Consider the following 15649-nt stretch of genomic DNA (forward strand, 5'->3'; position numbering starts at 1 on the left):
TTGAAATTTTAGTTTGAATTGAATTGTAATTGTTACATTTATTAAATTTTGTTATTTTCAAGATGTTATGTAGAAAACATAACAACTATTGTTTGGTCAATCTTGAAAATTTTAACTTTAGAAAAGTACGAAGATTAAAAGTGACCAAATTAGTCCACAACTTATACATAATATAGGGACTAATTGGAGAATTTGACCTAAATTTTAAGTTAAAAATTGGATAAAGCAATATTTAGCCTTTGAGTTTGGTGTTTTTTTCCAATTTGGTCCTTGAAATTGGATTGTATCAATAATAAGATGACATTGCACTCTGAAATTGTGCCATGTGATTCTAAAAATTTTCCAAGTTATGATGTGGCGCAATGTTATAATGCCACATCATCCTACCTTAATGGAAGAGAAGTTCAAAGACCAAATTAGACAAAGCTATCAAATTTTGGAATTAATTAGAATGATGAAAATGTTCAAGGACCAAGATGAAAAAATCACCCAAAAAAGTCTTAACCAGCTTCAAACCGGTCAATTATAAGAAAAAAAAAAGTATCTAAACTTAGGTTCTAACCGGGGACCTCTAGTGTGTCAAACTAGCATGATAACCAACTACACTACCCAGACACCGATCGAGATACTTGTGATTGTTAAAATTATTTTTAATATTTTTTTCTTTGATGAATAATATAAATATAAAACTCTTGCTATTTTCCAATTTGTGATTTTAGATTATATTATATATTTATTTTAAAATATATTTGACGAAAAAAGAGTTTAAAAATCTAAATCTACCTTAACAATGTAAATCCGGGTTCTTTTTATATGTTAACGAAATAAGCGTTATACGACTTCTGATTTAACTTTTCTCTACCGGTTACAAAATAATTTTTCTTCAATGGAAACTAAACAAGTTTATTCTTCAGCAGCGCAACAATATCATATCTAGATGAAAAAAATTGAAAAAAAAATTATCAAGAGCATTGATTTTTAAAACAAGAGAAAAAGAACTTGAAAATTGAAAATTTTAAAATAAAAGTCAATAAAATTTCATCTTCACACCGCTGACACCACGAAATCCAAACTGGAAATGAAAAGACATGCAAAAAAAAAAACTTAAAAAATAGAAAAAAAATATAAGTATATTGTGATTAAAAAAAATGGAAAATCCAATTATGAAATTGAAGATGAAAAAAACACAAATCATGGTGAGTTGAAACTTTGTTAGCAATGCAATCACAACTAGAAAAAAACAAAATAAAATAACGGTTAAAAATTTACAAGAAAATGAAAAAAATTAGAACCAGTGTTTTTCATTCTCATGACATTGGATTTTGTAAACAAGGTAAATGAAAGACGCCGGAATAAAAATCGGTAACAATAATCTGAAGAAAAAAGAAGGAAAAAAAAAGGTTTTTTTTTCTTAAATGTTTCATATTAGAAAAAAAAAAAAAAAAAAGGAAACTTGATATTCTACTTATAGAACCACATTTTGGATTAATTTCATTTTTAAGTCTCTCCATATTCTCAATTTTTCAATGATGGTTTTCGGTTCTTTCAAATTACATTTTCAATCCTTTGATTCTACAAATTTAATGAATTTTTTAAATCTGTATTATTTTTTCTTTAATGCAAGTTATCATTTTGTTTTCTTTTAATTAAGGTTGATTCAACATTTTTTGATAAAGGTAAATTTAACTTTTTTTTTGAAATTAAGATTGTGAAAATAAAATAAAATAAAGAACACACAAATTTTACGTGGAAACCCTTTCGGAAAAAAAATCACGAGCAGAGGAGAAGAAAATTCACTATGTCAAATTCGAATGATTACAAGAGGAGTTTCAACTACATTTATTTATAGGTTGAAAAAACCTAATTCTAATCAAAGTCAAATATATTATGTTAATAAATATTAAATATATTATACTCATAAATACTAAATCTTCTAGAAAGAAGATATATTTTGTTTAACTTGACTTGTAAGCAATCTCTTAGCATTTGGGTCACACAACTCTAACAATCTCCACGTTGACACGAATTCTCAACGAACAAGTTTTTCACCTATTCCATAAAACCCCTTAAGGGTTTAATTTCAACAATGAACACCAACCAAGTCTAAGCAATGTTCAAACTTGGCTATAGGAAGTGACTTAGTCATCATATCTGTAGGATTTTCATGAGTACTAATTTTGCTCACAATAATATCACCACGAGCAATAATATCACGACCAAAATGATACTGAACATCAATGTGTTTTGTTCTCTCATGAAACATTTTATCTTTTGTAAGGAAGATTGCATTCTAACTGTCACAAAATACTGTACTGATTTGAAAGCTTTCATTGAGTTCACTAAAGAGACCCTTCAACCAAATAGCTTCTTTACAAGCCTCAGTAATCGCCATGTACTTAGCTTCAGTGGTAGACAAAGCAACTGTAGTTTGCAAAGTTGCTTTCCAACTGATTGCACAATCTCCGATTGTAAAGACATAACCTGTGAAGGATCTTCTTCTATCAAGGTCTCCAGCAAAATCAGTATCAACATACCCAATGACTCCATCTCTAGTTTTTCCAAACTGTAAGCAGACATCAGTAGTACTTCGTAAGTATATTAAAATCCACTAAACTGCTTTCCAGTGTTCTTTACCGGGATTCGTCATGTATCTGCTAACTGCGCTAACTGCATATGATAAACCTGGACGAGAACAAACCATACCATACATGAGAGATCCCACTACACTAGAGTATGGAACATGTGACATGTACTCAATCTCATCATCTGATTGTAGAGACAAAGCCGATAAACGTCTGAAATAGGCTGCGAAAGGAGTACTAACAGGCTTAGCACTCTGCATATTGAACCTACAAAGAACTTTCTCAATGTACCCCTTCTGACTTAGGTACAATTTACTTGCTTTTCTATCTCTGAGAATCTCCATACCAAGTATCTTTTTTGCTGGTCCCAAATCTTTCATCTCAAATTCTTCACTTAGTTGGGCTTTGACCTTTCTTATCTCTCCTTTATCTTTTGATGCTATCAACATGTCATCAACATAAAGAAGTAGATATACGAAATAACCATCACTGTTTTTCTTAAAGTAAACACAACTGTCAAAACTACTTCTTTTCAAATCATGAAAAGTCATAAAGGAATCAAACCTCTTGTACCACTGCCTTGGTGACTTTTCAAACCGTAAAGGGACTTCTTCAGCAAGCAAACATAGTCCTCTTTTTCTGAGACTGTAAAACCCTCTGGTTGTTGCATGTAAATGTCCTCCTCAAGTTCTCTATGCAAAAATACAATTTTTACATCTAATTGCTCAAGCTCCAAATCATGCATGGCCACAATACCAAGCAAAGCTCGAATCGAACCATGCTTCACAACTGGGGAGAAAACATCTGTGAAGTCCACTCCTAAAATTTGACTGTAACCCTTTGCAACAAGCCTCGCTTTATATTTGGGTTCTTCAACTCCTAGAGTCTCTTCTTTCTTTTTAAACACCCATTTACAACGAACAGCCTTTTTACCTTTAGAAAGTTTCACAAGATCCCATGTTCTGTTTTTGTGGAGTGATTCCATCTCCTCTTGCATAGCAAACATCCACTTTTTTGAGTCTTCACAGCTAACTGCCTCAGAATAATTAGATGGCTTTTGGTTTGCATCTATATCTTCAACCACATTTAAAGCATAAGCAACTAGATCAGCCTCGGCATACTTCTTTAGAGGTTTAATTTCTCTTCTAATTCTGTTTTTGGCAATAGAGTATTGTGGTGAAGAAGCAAATTTATTCTCAATTTTTGTACTGGCTTGAGGAGTCGACTCTGTATTAATCTGATGCTCCACCTGCTTTTGATTTTCTTTATTGGAAGAGTTTTTAAGAGACAAGTTAGATAGCATAGCAGTTTCATCAAAAATGACATCTCTGCTCATCACAACTTTTTTATATTTAGGACACCATAACTTATACCCTTTTACACCGGCTTTATAACCAAGAAAAACACATTTAATGGATCTCGGTTCCAATTTTCCATTATCAACATGAGCATACGCAGGACACCCAAAGATCTTTAACTCAAAATAATTTGCAGGATTACCAGACCATACTTCTTGTGGAGTGTAACACCCCTTACCCGTTACCGTCGCCGGAACAGGATACAAGGTATTACCAGAATATAACACATACCATTAAACATAACCGAGATATAAATATGTCATCCAATTTGATAGTGCATCGTATAACATATGTCTTGAACAATATTAGCCAACTTTAATGGCTTGTACAAAGTAGTGGTCGAGTCTCTGTAACTAATATTTTAAACCTGACAAACATGACACGTAACAAAATAATTAAGCCTACTATACATGCCATAATTCAAAACGTTTAGTTCAAATACCCTAAAGTATGATAGTGCGGGTAGATCTTCACGATCCTTAACTCCTGAGCAAGCCGAAGGACACTTGGTACAAAATGTGAAAATTTTGCAATTTAGTCCAAAACTTTTCCTTCCCGATTCGAGATCAATTCGCGTCTTTCTTGATTATGGAGCTTGAAAATTGAAGAAACCCTAGCTATGGAGAGAGGAGAATTAGGCAGCAACTAAGGAGGATGATGATCAATTTTGTGTTATTTTTCCCATTTTATTTCATTTAATATCCAAATGACCAAAATGCCCCTCCTTACTAAACTTTCAAAAATTCCTTCCATGTCCTAATTTTGTCCATGAACTTAAAATTGGTCAAATTGCTATTTAAGACCTCCTAATTAATATTCCAAAATAATTTCATACTAAAAACTTCCGGGATACAAATTTTGCAACTTATTCGATTTAGTCCCTACTTTCAATTTAAGCACTTTAGGCATAGAATTTCATCACGAAATTTTCACACAATCATGCAATCATATCATAAACCCCAAAATAATTATAAAACAATTATTTCTATCTCGATTTATGGTCACGAAACCACTATTCGATTAGGCCCTAATTCGGGTTGTCACAATTCTCCCCCTTTTGAGATTTTCGTCCCCAAAATCTTACCAGTAAAGAGGTTTGAGTCTTGTTTCCTCATAGCTTCCTCGGGTTCCCACGTAGCCTCTTCTATCCCATGTACGTGCCACAATACTTTCACTAAAGCTATACTTTTATTTCTTAAGCTGTTTAACCTCTCGAGCCAAAATCTTTATTGGTTTCTCCTCATAGGTCATATCCGATCGAATCTCAATTTCATTGGGAAATCACATGTGAAGGATCGAACGATAACGTCATAACATTGATACATGAAACACGTTATGAATTCTTTCTAACTCTGCCGGTAAGGCCAACCGATATGCCATTGGTCCAATTCTCTCGATAATCTCGTGCGGCCCAATAAAAGCGGACTCAACTTGCCTTTTCGACTAAATCTCGAATCTTTTTCCATGGTGACACCTTCAAGAACACTTTATCACCCACCGAAATTCGGTCTCTTTTCTTTTAAATCGCATATGACTTTTGTCGATCTGAAGCGACTTTCAAGCAATCCCGAATTACTTTTATTTTCTATTCGGTTTCTTTAACTAGATCAACTCTATGAATCATTTCTCACTAAGCTCGGTCCAATATAAAGGAGTCCGACACTTACGACCATACAAGGCTTCAATGCGGTGCCATTTGTATACTTGATTGATAAGCATTATTGTAGGCAAACTTAATCAAAGATAGATATTTCTCCCAACTACCTCCAAATTCTAAAACACAAGACATCTAAGCATATCTTGAGTACTTGGATTACTCTTTCCGTTTGACCATCTGTTTGTGGATGAAATGCGGTACTAAAGTTCAATTTTGTACCCAAAGCTTCTTGTAACTTTTCCAAAATCTCGAGGTAAATCTTGGATCTCTATCGATATTATAGACATAGGTACTCGTGCAACTTCACAATTTCAACAATATATAATTGGCTAATTTATCAAGTGAGTAATCGAGTGCGTCTTGGTATAAAGTGGGTGACTTTGTTAATCTATCAACCACTACCCAAACAACATCCTTCTTTTTAGGAGTTAAAGGCAAACCGGTTACAAAATCCATGGTAATCTTGTCCCATTTCCACTCGAGCACCATTACCAGTTGAAGTAATCCTGAAGGCACTTGATGTTCGACTTTTACTTGTTGACAGATCAAACACTTGGTTACAAATTCGAAATGTCCCTTTTCATACACGCCACCAATCTGACTTCTTTAAATCATTATACATTTTTGTGCTACCGGGATGAACGATAAACAGACCATTGTGCGCCTCATGTAATATTTTACGAATCAATTTATCGTTTTTCAAGACACATATCCTGTCTCGAAACATCAAGCAGTCATCTGGTCCAACTCGAAAATCGAGTCGTAACTTTGATTCGCATTGAGTTCTCTTGATCCGCAACTCACTATCATTCTTTTGAGCATCACAAATCAAGCGGAGAAATAACGGTTTAGCTCTCATCTCTGCTAAGATTGACCCATCATCGACAATGCTAACCCGTGTTCATGGCTCTCAAAGTAAAAAGAAATTTTACGCTCAAGGCGTCGACAACTACATTTGCTTTTCTGGATGGTAATCAATCACTAGATCATAATCCTTTAATAATTCAAGCCATCTTATTGTCATGATTCGAGATCCTTTTGATTCATCAAGTATTTCAAACTTTTGTGATTAGTAAAAATTCGGCATTTTCACCGTACAAATAATGTCGCCAAATCTTCAAGGCAAAAACAACAATGACGGTTCAAATCATGTGTAGGATAGTTCTTCTCATGCGGTTTTAAGCTGTCTCGAAGCATAAGCTACCACTTTACCCTCTTGCATCAACACACATCCAAGGCACATCAATGATGCATCACTATAAATTACTGAACTCCTTTCTGACTCGGGCTATACTAAAATTGGTGCTTCATCAATCGTGCTTTCAACTTTTCAAAGCTTTATTGACATTTATTAGTCCATTTGAACTTAACATTCTTTTGCAACAACTTAGTCATAGGAGAGGCAATCATCGAAAATCCTTCAACAAAACGTCTATAATACCGGCTAAGCCTAAAAAGCTTCTAACCTCGGATACATTCTTGGCGGTTTCCAATCAACAATCGCAGAAATCTTGCTTGGATCCACCGAATACCATCACCGAGACTATATGCCCCAAAATCCGACTTCACGAAGCGAACTCACTTTTACTAAACTTGGCAAGCAGTTTCTTTTCTCTCAAGATCTGCAATATAGTTCTCAAGTGTTGGCATGTTCGGACTCATCTCGAGAATAAATTAAAATGTCATCTATAAACACTACTAAAACTTATCCAAATATGGTAGGAAGATCCGATTCATTAAGTCCATAAATATAGTTGGAGCATTTGTTAAGCGAAAGGCATCACAAGAAACTCATAATGTCCATACCTTGTCCTAAAAGCGGTTTTATTTGTCGACTCCTTAACTCTCATGGTAGTAACCGGACCTCAAATCAATCTTTGAAAACACTTGTGGCCCCTTTAAGCGATCGAATAAATCATCAATCCTCGGCAATGGGTACTTGTTCTTTATAGTCACCTTATTAAGTGACGGTAATCAATGCAAAGTCTCATTGAACCATCCTTCTTCTTCTGAATAATACAGAGCACCCGGGAGAGAAACTTCGGTCTCACAAATCTCTTGTCATTAACTCTTGCAATTGAGCCTTCAATTCTTTTAATTGATCGAGCCATTCTATATGAAGCAATCGAGATCGGTGCGATGCCGGCAACAAATCAATGGCAAAATCTATCTCTCGTTCGAGGCAACCCGGGCAATTCCTTTGGAAATACATCCGAAACTCACGGACTATCGATCTTGATTCAAATTTCAGTTGAGGCAACTCAATATTCATTACATAAGCGGATAAGCTTCACACCCTTTTCTCATGTATTTACATGCGGACATGTGCGAAATCACCATAGGCAATTTATTTGATTAATCTGTTTCAACCCACGAATTTCTCCATTTTCACATTTCAACTCTAGTGTCTTTTGTTTACAATCTACCTTAGCATCATACAATGTTAACGGTTCATTCCCAAGATAACGTCAAACTCACCAAATGGTAACACATCAAGTTGGCCGGAAAAGCAGTGACCTTGAATCATTAATGGGCAATTCTTGCAAACCTTTTCAATTAGCACATATTGGCCTAAGGTGTTCGATACTTTAATCGTAAACTCGATAAATTCAACGAGCAACTTTTATTGGATACTAAATTCATGCAAATATAGGAATGAGTGGACCGGGATCAATCAATGCAATAACAATAGTATCATAGAGAAAATGTACCATAATGACATCGGAGATGATACATCTTCTCGAAACACGTATAGCATAAGCTCTAGCAGTGCTCTAGCTTACGATCTTGCCGTTAAATCTTTCATCACGGTTTACTACTAGTCTCACCTCCTGTATTTCTCGGTGGTCTACCTCTACTAGCGGTGGTATTCATCTAGCACTCTGAAATCTTTCTTCTTTAACTTTCTCCGGACAATCTCTAATAAAATGCTCGCGAGAACCGCTTTGAAACAAGCTCGCTCGGTCCCCAACACTCACCATAATGTTGCACCTTACATTGCGACACTCGGGCTTTCTAGGTTGCACATTACCCACACTTGCCACCAAGTAGCTTGAGCTTTAGACCCGAATATGCTCTACCACGATCTCTGTGAATCCCCAATTGAAACTGTCATTCGAGGGTTTGTCTCTTTAGACCTCTTTGGTTGAGATTGAAATGGCTTGCTTATCTGTCTTTTTCGACATCTCGGGCCTCAATAGCGACTTTTCTTCTTTCTTTGTTCAATTCTTGACTTTAAGAGCTCGATCAACCAATACTACAAATTCTTTCAACTCCAAAATTCCTACAAGCACTTTAATGTCCTCATTCAGCCCATCTTCAAATCTTCTACACATAATGGCCTCGGTGGACACACATTCTGGGCATACTTGTTGAGTCTTACAAATTCGCGTTCATACTCTGCTACTGGACATTTTCCCTGCTTCAATTCAAGGAACTCCTTCCGTTTTGATCAATAAATCGCTGACTTATGTATTTCTTTCTAAATTCTTCTTGGAAGAAATCCCAAGTAACTTTTCTTTTGGCACCACTGCAACCAAAGTCTTCCACCGGTGGTAAGTCGAATCTTTCAAAAGTGATCTGACACTTTAAGCATTCCTCGGGTGTACATGAGAGCTCATCAAATACGGGTAGAATTTTCAAGCGAAATTCCGCTTTCTCAAGATCATCATCGACCTTTGCTCTAAACTCTTGGCCCCTTGTTTTGAATCTTGTCAACCGGAGGCTTGTTCATTCTTACCAAATCTATACCTTGAGCGACTCTGAGAATCCTCCGAGGTATAGGAGGGGTGGAGGAGGTTGAGCATTTGGATTTGCTCGAATAAATTCAAGATACCAATTGTTCATCATTTGGAGAAAGGCATCCCGAGCCTCATCTCCTTGTCTCAATGTCTCAGTCTCTACTTTCCACAGGTAGCGGTCCCTTGTGCGGGCCGGCGCATTACTAAGACATCATCGGTACCAAGTTCCTTGGGATCCATTGCTATATTAAAACAAAACACAGTTTAGAATAATCGAGTCACCACACTATCACAATATTTTTATGGCATGTATAGCTAGACTTTTACACACAGTTTATTAGTCAGAACCGACTAAACCATAGCTCGATACCACTAAATGTAACACCCTTACAGATTCTGTCGTAGGAGCAGATACAAGGTATTACGAATATAACACATACCATTAAACATAACCGAGATATAAATATGTCATCCAATTTGATAGTGCATCGTATAACATATGTCTTGAACAATATTAGCCAACTTTAATGGCTTGTACAAAGTAGTGGTCGAAATCTTGTAACTAATATTTTAAACCTAGACAAACATGACACGTAACAAAATAATTAAACCTACTATACATGCCATAATTCAAAACGTTTAATTCAAATACCCTAAAGTATGATAGTGCGGGTAGATCTTCACGATCCTTAACTCCTGAGCAAGCCGAAGGACACTTGGTACAAAATGTGGAAATTTTGCAATTTAGTCCAAAACTTTTTCCTTCCCCCGTTCGAGATCAATTCCGCGTCTTTCTTGATTATGGAGCTTGAAAATTGAAGAAACCCTAGCTATGGAGAGAGGGAGAATTCGGCAGCAACTAAGGAGGATGATGATCAATTTTGTGTTATTTTTCCCATTTTATTTCATTTAATATCCAAATGACCAAAATGCCCTCCTTACTAAACTTTCAAAATTCCTTCCATGTCCTAATTTTGTCTATGAACTTAAAATTGGTCAAATTGCTATTTAAGACCTCTAATTAATATTCCAAAACAATTTCATACTAAAACTTAGGGATGCAAATTTTGTAACTTATTCGATTTAGTCCTTACTTTCAATTTAAGCACTTTAGGCATAGAATTTCATCACGAAATTTTCACACAATCATGCAATCATATCATAAACCCCAAAATAATTATAAAACAATTATTTCTATCTCGGATTTGTGGTCACGAAACCACTATTCCGATTAGGCCCTAATTCGGGTTGTCACATGGAGTCTTTTTCTTAATGGTAAGAGATGAATATGGGTTGATCAAAAAACATGCAGTAAAGGCTGCTTCTGCCCAAAACGACTTCTGTAAGTTGCCATTTGACAACATACATCGAACCTTCTCCATGATCGTTCATTCATTCATTACATAGCGCCATTTTGTTGTAGAGTATGACGAATCAAGTGTCTCCGATCCTTCGACTTGCAGTCTATTAAACTCATCGAGCAGAACTCTAAGCCATTATGCATGCGGAGATATTTTATTTGTTTTTCTATCTGTTTTTCAATCATAATTTTCCAAGACTTAAATGCAGAAAACACATCGCTTTTCTACTTCAGGAAGAACGCCCAAACTTTTCTAGAAAAATCATCAATAAAAGTTAACATATAATTAGCTCCACCTCTCGAAGGCACTCTGGATGGCCTCCACAGATCAAAATGAATATAATCCAACGTTCCCTTCATGTTATGGATTCCTGATGGTCACTAAACTCACTAAAAATTCGACTAAGGCAAGCGCACCTATCGAACAGTAGTATAGTTATGGTGAGACCGGAAATATCATATCCATAAGGACTAAAAGTACTAGTAATTACTATCTTTTTATTATCTAGCCTAAGAATTAAATGGGTGGTTTTAAACTAGAATTAAATATTCAATTAACTAAGATACGACAGAGAAAAAAGTTGGAAAATACTTTTGGAGAATTGATGGAGAAGACAATACCCAAGAAAGAATCCACTTAGACTTCACTTATTACTTCTGAATTAGATGATTTATTTACTTGACTTAATCCGTAGAAATCCCTAGCTTATGTTAATATCTCTCTTGAGACTAAAAACAACTGACTCTAGGTTGATTAATTGAAATCTTTTTCTGATTAAAACCCCTATTGTCGCATTAACTCGATCTATGGATTCCATTATTAGATTTGACTCTAATCCGTCAAATTTATGTCATCCTATCTCTAGGATTGCATGCAACTCCGCTTAATTTTGAAAGATCTATTCTTAAATAGGGACTTTTTCTCCACTGAATAAGCACATCAAAACCTAAATTAATATCCTGGAATATTAAAGCAAGGATGAAAACTCATAATTAAGAATAAGAACAAGTATTTATCATATAATTCAAATGATAATACGATTCGTCTTAAGTTTCATCTTCCCTAGGTATTTAGGGAATTTAGTTCATAATAATGGTGGAAAACATCTCAAAATTGGGAAAACAACAAAATATAAAGAAACCCAAAAAACTTTGGTAGAAATTGAATGGAGATCTTCAGTCTTAAAGTAAATCCTGCTTCCGAGTTAATTCCAATGGCTCTCTTTGAGTATTTTCTTCCTTCTATATGCTTCAGTGTCCCCTTTGATCCTCTTTTAGGGTGTTTATATAGACTTTGGAATGCCCAAAATATCTCAAAATTAGCCTTTTCCGAATAGAATTAGACTTGGGCTCGACAGGGACACGGCCGTGTGCCACGCTCGTATGAAGGTACTGGGCCGTGTACAATTTCGACATGTTTTAATGTCGACATGGCCATGACGCACGGGAGTTTGGCCAGCATGGGTGTGTGGATTACCCGTGTGAGAGTGCCTAGGCCGTGTGAAACACTGAATTTGGCCTATTTTGTCCGTTTTTTCTTGCTCTTTTCGCTTTCCTAAGCTCTCCTGAGTATAAAACATGAAATTAAAGGATTAGGAGCGTCAAATTCATTAAATCTTATGAAAAATCATCCAAAAATATGACAAGCATGGGGTAAAAATATGTATATATTATGGTTTATCAAATATCCCCACACTTAAGCATTTGCTTGTCCTCAAGCAAAATCCTCACTCACAACTAAAATTCATTCTTCTTAACTTATAATTCTTATAAAAAATGTTTCAAAATAATCCAAAGATAATCATACATTGAGAATTCAACTAAAAGAACATTAAAGTTTCTAACAATCCAAGTTGAGCATTTTAATCATAAAATCATAGGTATCCCCATTTATCTAAGTAATTACCTTTAACTCCAAATCGGCTAGGGTTGACATCCTCACTAAAGATTCACTCAACTCACTTAAAGTGTTTATGGTTCAATAATTAAGTACCCAATAATGAAACATGAAAAATTATTACCATAGGCTTGCATGAAAATCAAATCTCAACCACTATAAATGAGATGATACACAAATCAAAAGGTCTTTAACAGGGTTGTAATAGGGCTTGGGTTAAAGGTGTGGATAAAGGCTGAAAAAAAGGGTTAGAATCGTGATTAATTTAATAAATTACCAAACTTAGAAAAATAAAGATAATTACTGAATTACAAATAAGTGCCAGAATTAAAACTATCCAAAACTAATGAAGTGAGCTTTTTCTCAATATAATAACTTTAACTTATCCAAGCTCTTTATAACAATATGTAATTATATGAATATAAATATCTGATTTTTTTAAGAATAAGAACAAGTACAATAATGGAAAGTACATAATAAGAAATAATTCAGCAACTGAAATGAACAAACATAGTTAGGTAACTAATCAAATCAAATCGAGATAAAAATAGAGTTAATAAAAAGAGAGAAATTCTTAGCGAATCAAAAAGGGTTAAGTTGTAGGCTAATATTAAGGGGAAAATCAAGAAACAATAGTTAAGGCTTAAAGGGGTTCACTAAGGGTCAATTATGTGGGTAGGCTTTTTATGGGGTAAATGGGTTAAAACCTAAGTGTCTTTATCATTTCAGTATAACAAATCAAAGATGTGGCCTTGACATGCATAATCGAAGCAAGTTCTAGAATAACAAATCAATGTTGACACACTTATAACCAATAAAATAAGTGAGCAAGAAAGATATATGCTATTAAAGGCTCAAAATCTCACGAAAATTATGGGTATTTGATGTCAATCCTGTAAATTCAAAACTTCATGATAATACCTCAATTCAGGGAAACAACCTAGCAATTTTAATTCTCAAAAATCAACTTATCATGCTTGATTCTCTAATGTCGTAAAGTTTAAACAATCAATGCACAATTATCTATGATTTAATTCAAAACATATCAATAAGAATTATAAATCAATCAGATTTCACTCTAATAATAATATGAGAAAATTATTTGAGAACGAGATAAAAATTCAGGGATTTTCGATATTCATATAAATAACCTCCCCACATTTAAAATGTACATTATCCTCAATGTACGAACAAATATAAATCATAATAAAAACAAGATATCATAAGATAGGGAGATAATTGAAACTGTCCTGAATGGTGGATGAATTTACCCGAATAGTGAAAAGCGGAATTGTAAAGAAATGTAGGTGTAGTGCAAAATTCTGAGCAACTGACAAGAAAATAAACATAATGCTGAAGAAGATTAAAAGGTTACTCGTTAAGAAACAACCATAATAATTAATAAAAAGCTCAAAATAGGAAAACGAAATAGACATAACAAGAAGAATAAAAATAAAAATAAAAATAAAAGATAAAAATAAATAAAAATATAAACATAAAAATAATTGGACTCAATGGTCCTCATCATCAGACTGATCAGTGTCACGAGTCGGTGGTGCTGGAGGAGTGATGTGAAGGTACTGGCAGACCTGCTGTAAAATTACATCAATACTGTCGGACCTCTGTGTACAGTACTGTCGAAAACTAGCGAACTCCTCTGAGGATACTCCTAGGGAACTAGCAGCAGAGGGAGCATGTTGATGACTCGATGGTGGAAGCTGTGGTGGGTCCTTGTGATAGGGAGGAACATCATCAGTGAAGTCCTCTAGGTCATGCTGAATGTCAGACTGGACTAGTCTATAATTAAGGGGTCCACTCCACGTCACCGTTCGATCATCCTCAAATGGATCATGCTCAAGATGCCTTGAGGGGACATCTGACCTACTGAGGTAAGGGTCGAGAACTACTCCGGTGTGTCGAGTAACCCGAAATGTCGAGCGAGGCGAGTCACATAAGGGCCTAGACAAATGGAGCCCTTCCTGTAGTGATCTGTCTGATAGCGAAAGGCGAGAGCAATGAAATAAGCTAAGTCGAATATATGGCCGGTCGCCTTACTCTAAAGATAGTATGCTCCAGTAGTACTTACAACTCTTGTGCTCTCTCTCCTGCCAGTCAAAGTGTGAGCTCATAAGCATGGATGTATCGTAGAGCCGGAGAAAGAGATGTTGCCTTCAAGCTACTCCCGTCATAATGGATCTGACTGGCTGTGAGATCAGTCCAACAGCACGAAGGTGGGTAATGGATGTGACGGTAGATGTGAAGAAAGTTACCGGCACCCATAAACTTATCGGTGTAGATGCCCAAAGCTGCGCCAAACTCAGGGACGCTCATATATCGCACCAAGCCATCAAGTGGGAATATAATTGTACTGTGCTCGTCATGCGATGACATCACTCGTTGAAGGTAAAACGTTGAGCAAAACTCCAAAGTAAGCTCCATATATGTGAGCTCGACGATATCAAAGAAACGGTCTCGTGGTGCCGTGGTAATGAAAGCATGGACCTCATCAGCTAGTTTGACCTGCTCCAATGCAGCCCAGTCAATGCATCGACCCAAACCTAGTGGTCACACGCGTAGAAGCTGGAATAAGTCCTCAAGTGGGTCTGCAGAGAACCGGAGGTAAGGATAACGAACCTCGGCAGAGGCACTCGAGGAGGTCGCCCCAGGACCCTTCCGCTTTTTTAAAGCGGGGACGACTACTTTAGTTTTGCCTCGAGTGTTCGCCAAAATGTACCTGACGGAGAGCGATCAAAAATAAATAAAATAAACAAACCAAAAGAATAAGTAGATAATAACAATAATAATAATAATAATAATAATAATAATAATAATAATAATAATAATAATAATAATAATAATAATAATAATAATAATAATAATAATAATAATAATGGAATGAGGACAATAAGAAAACTAAGAAACAGTATGCTAAAACCTAAGAAATACTAATAATGAGTGAAAAAATTTAAAAGGAGCATAGTAAAAAGAAAAGTTAATATAAAACTAGCATCAATAATCCACTAGACCCAATAAAATAAAATCAATAACGAAATAA

This window comes from Gossypium arboreum, chromosome 7, assembly GCF_025698485.1.
Source record: "Gossypium arboreum isolate Shixiya-1 chromosome 7, ASM2569848v2, whole genome shotgun sequence".
Taxonomy (NCBI): domain Eukaryota; kingdom Viridiplantae; phylum Streptophyta; class Magnoliopsida; order Malvales; family Malvaceae; genus Gossypium; species Gossypium arboreum.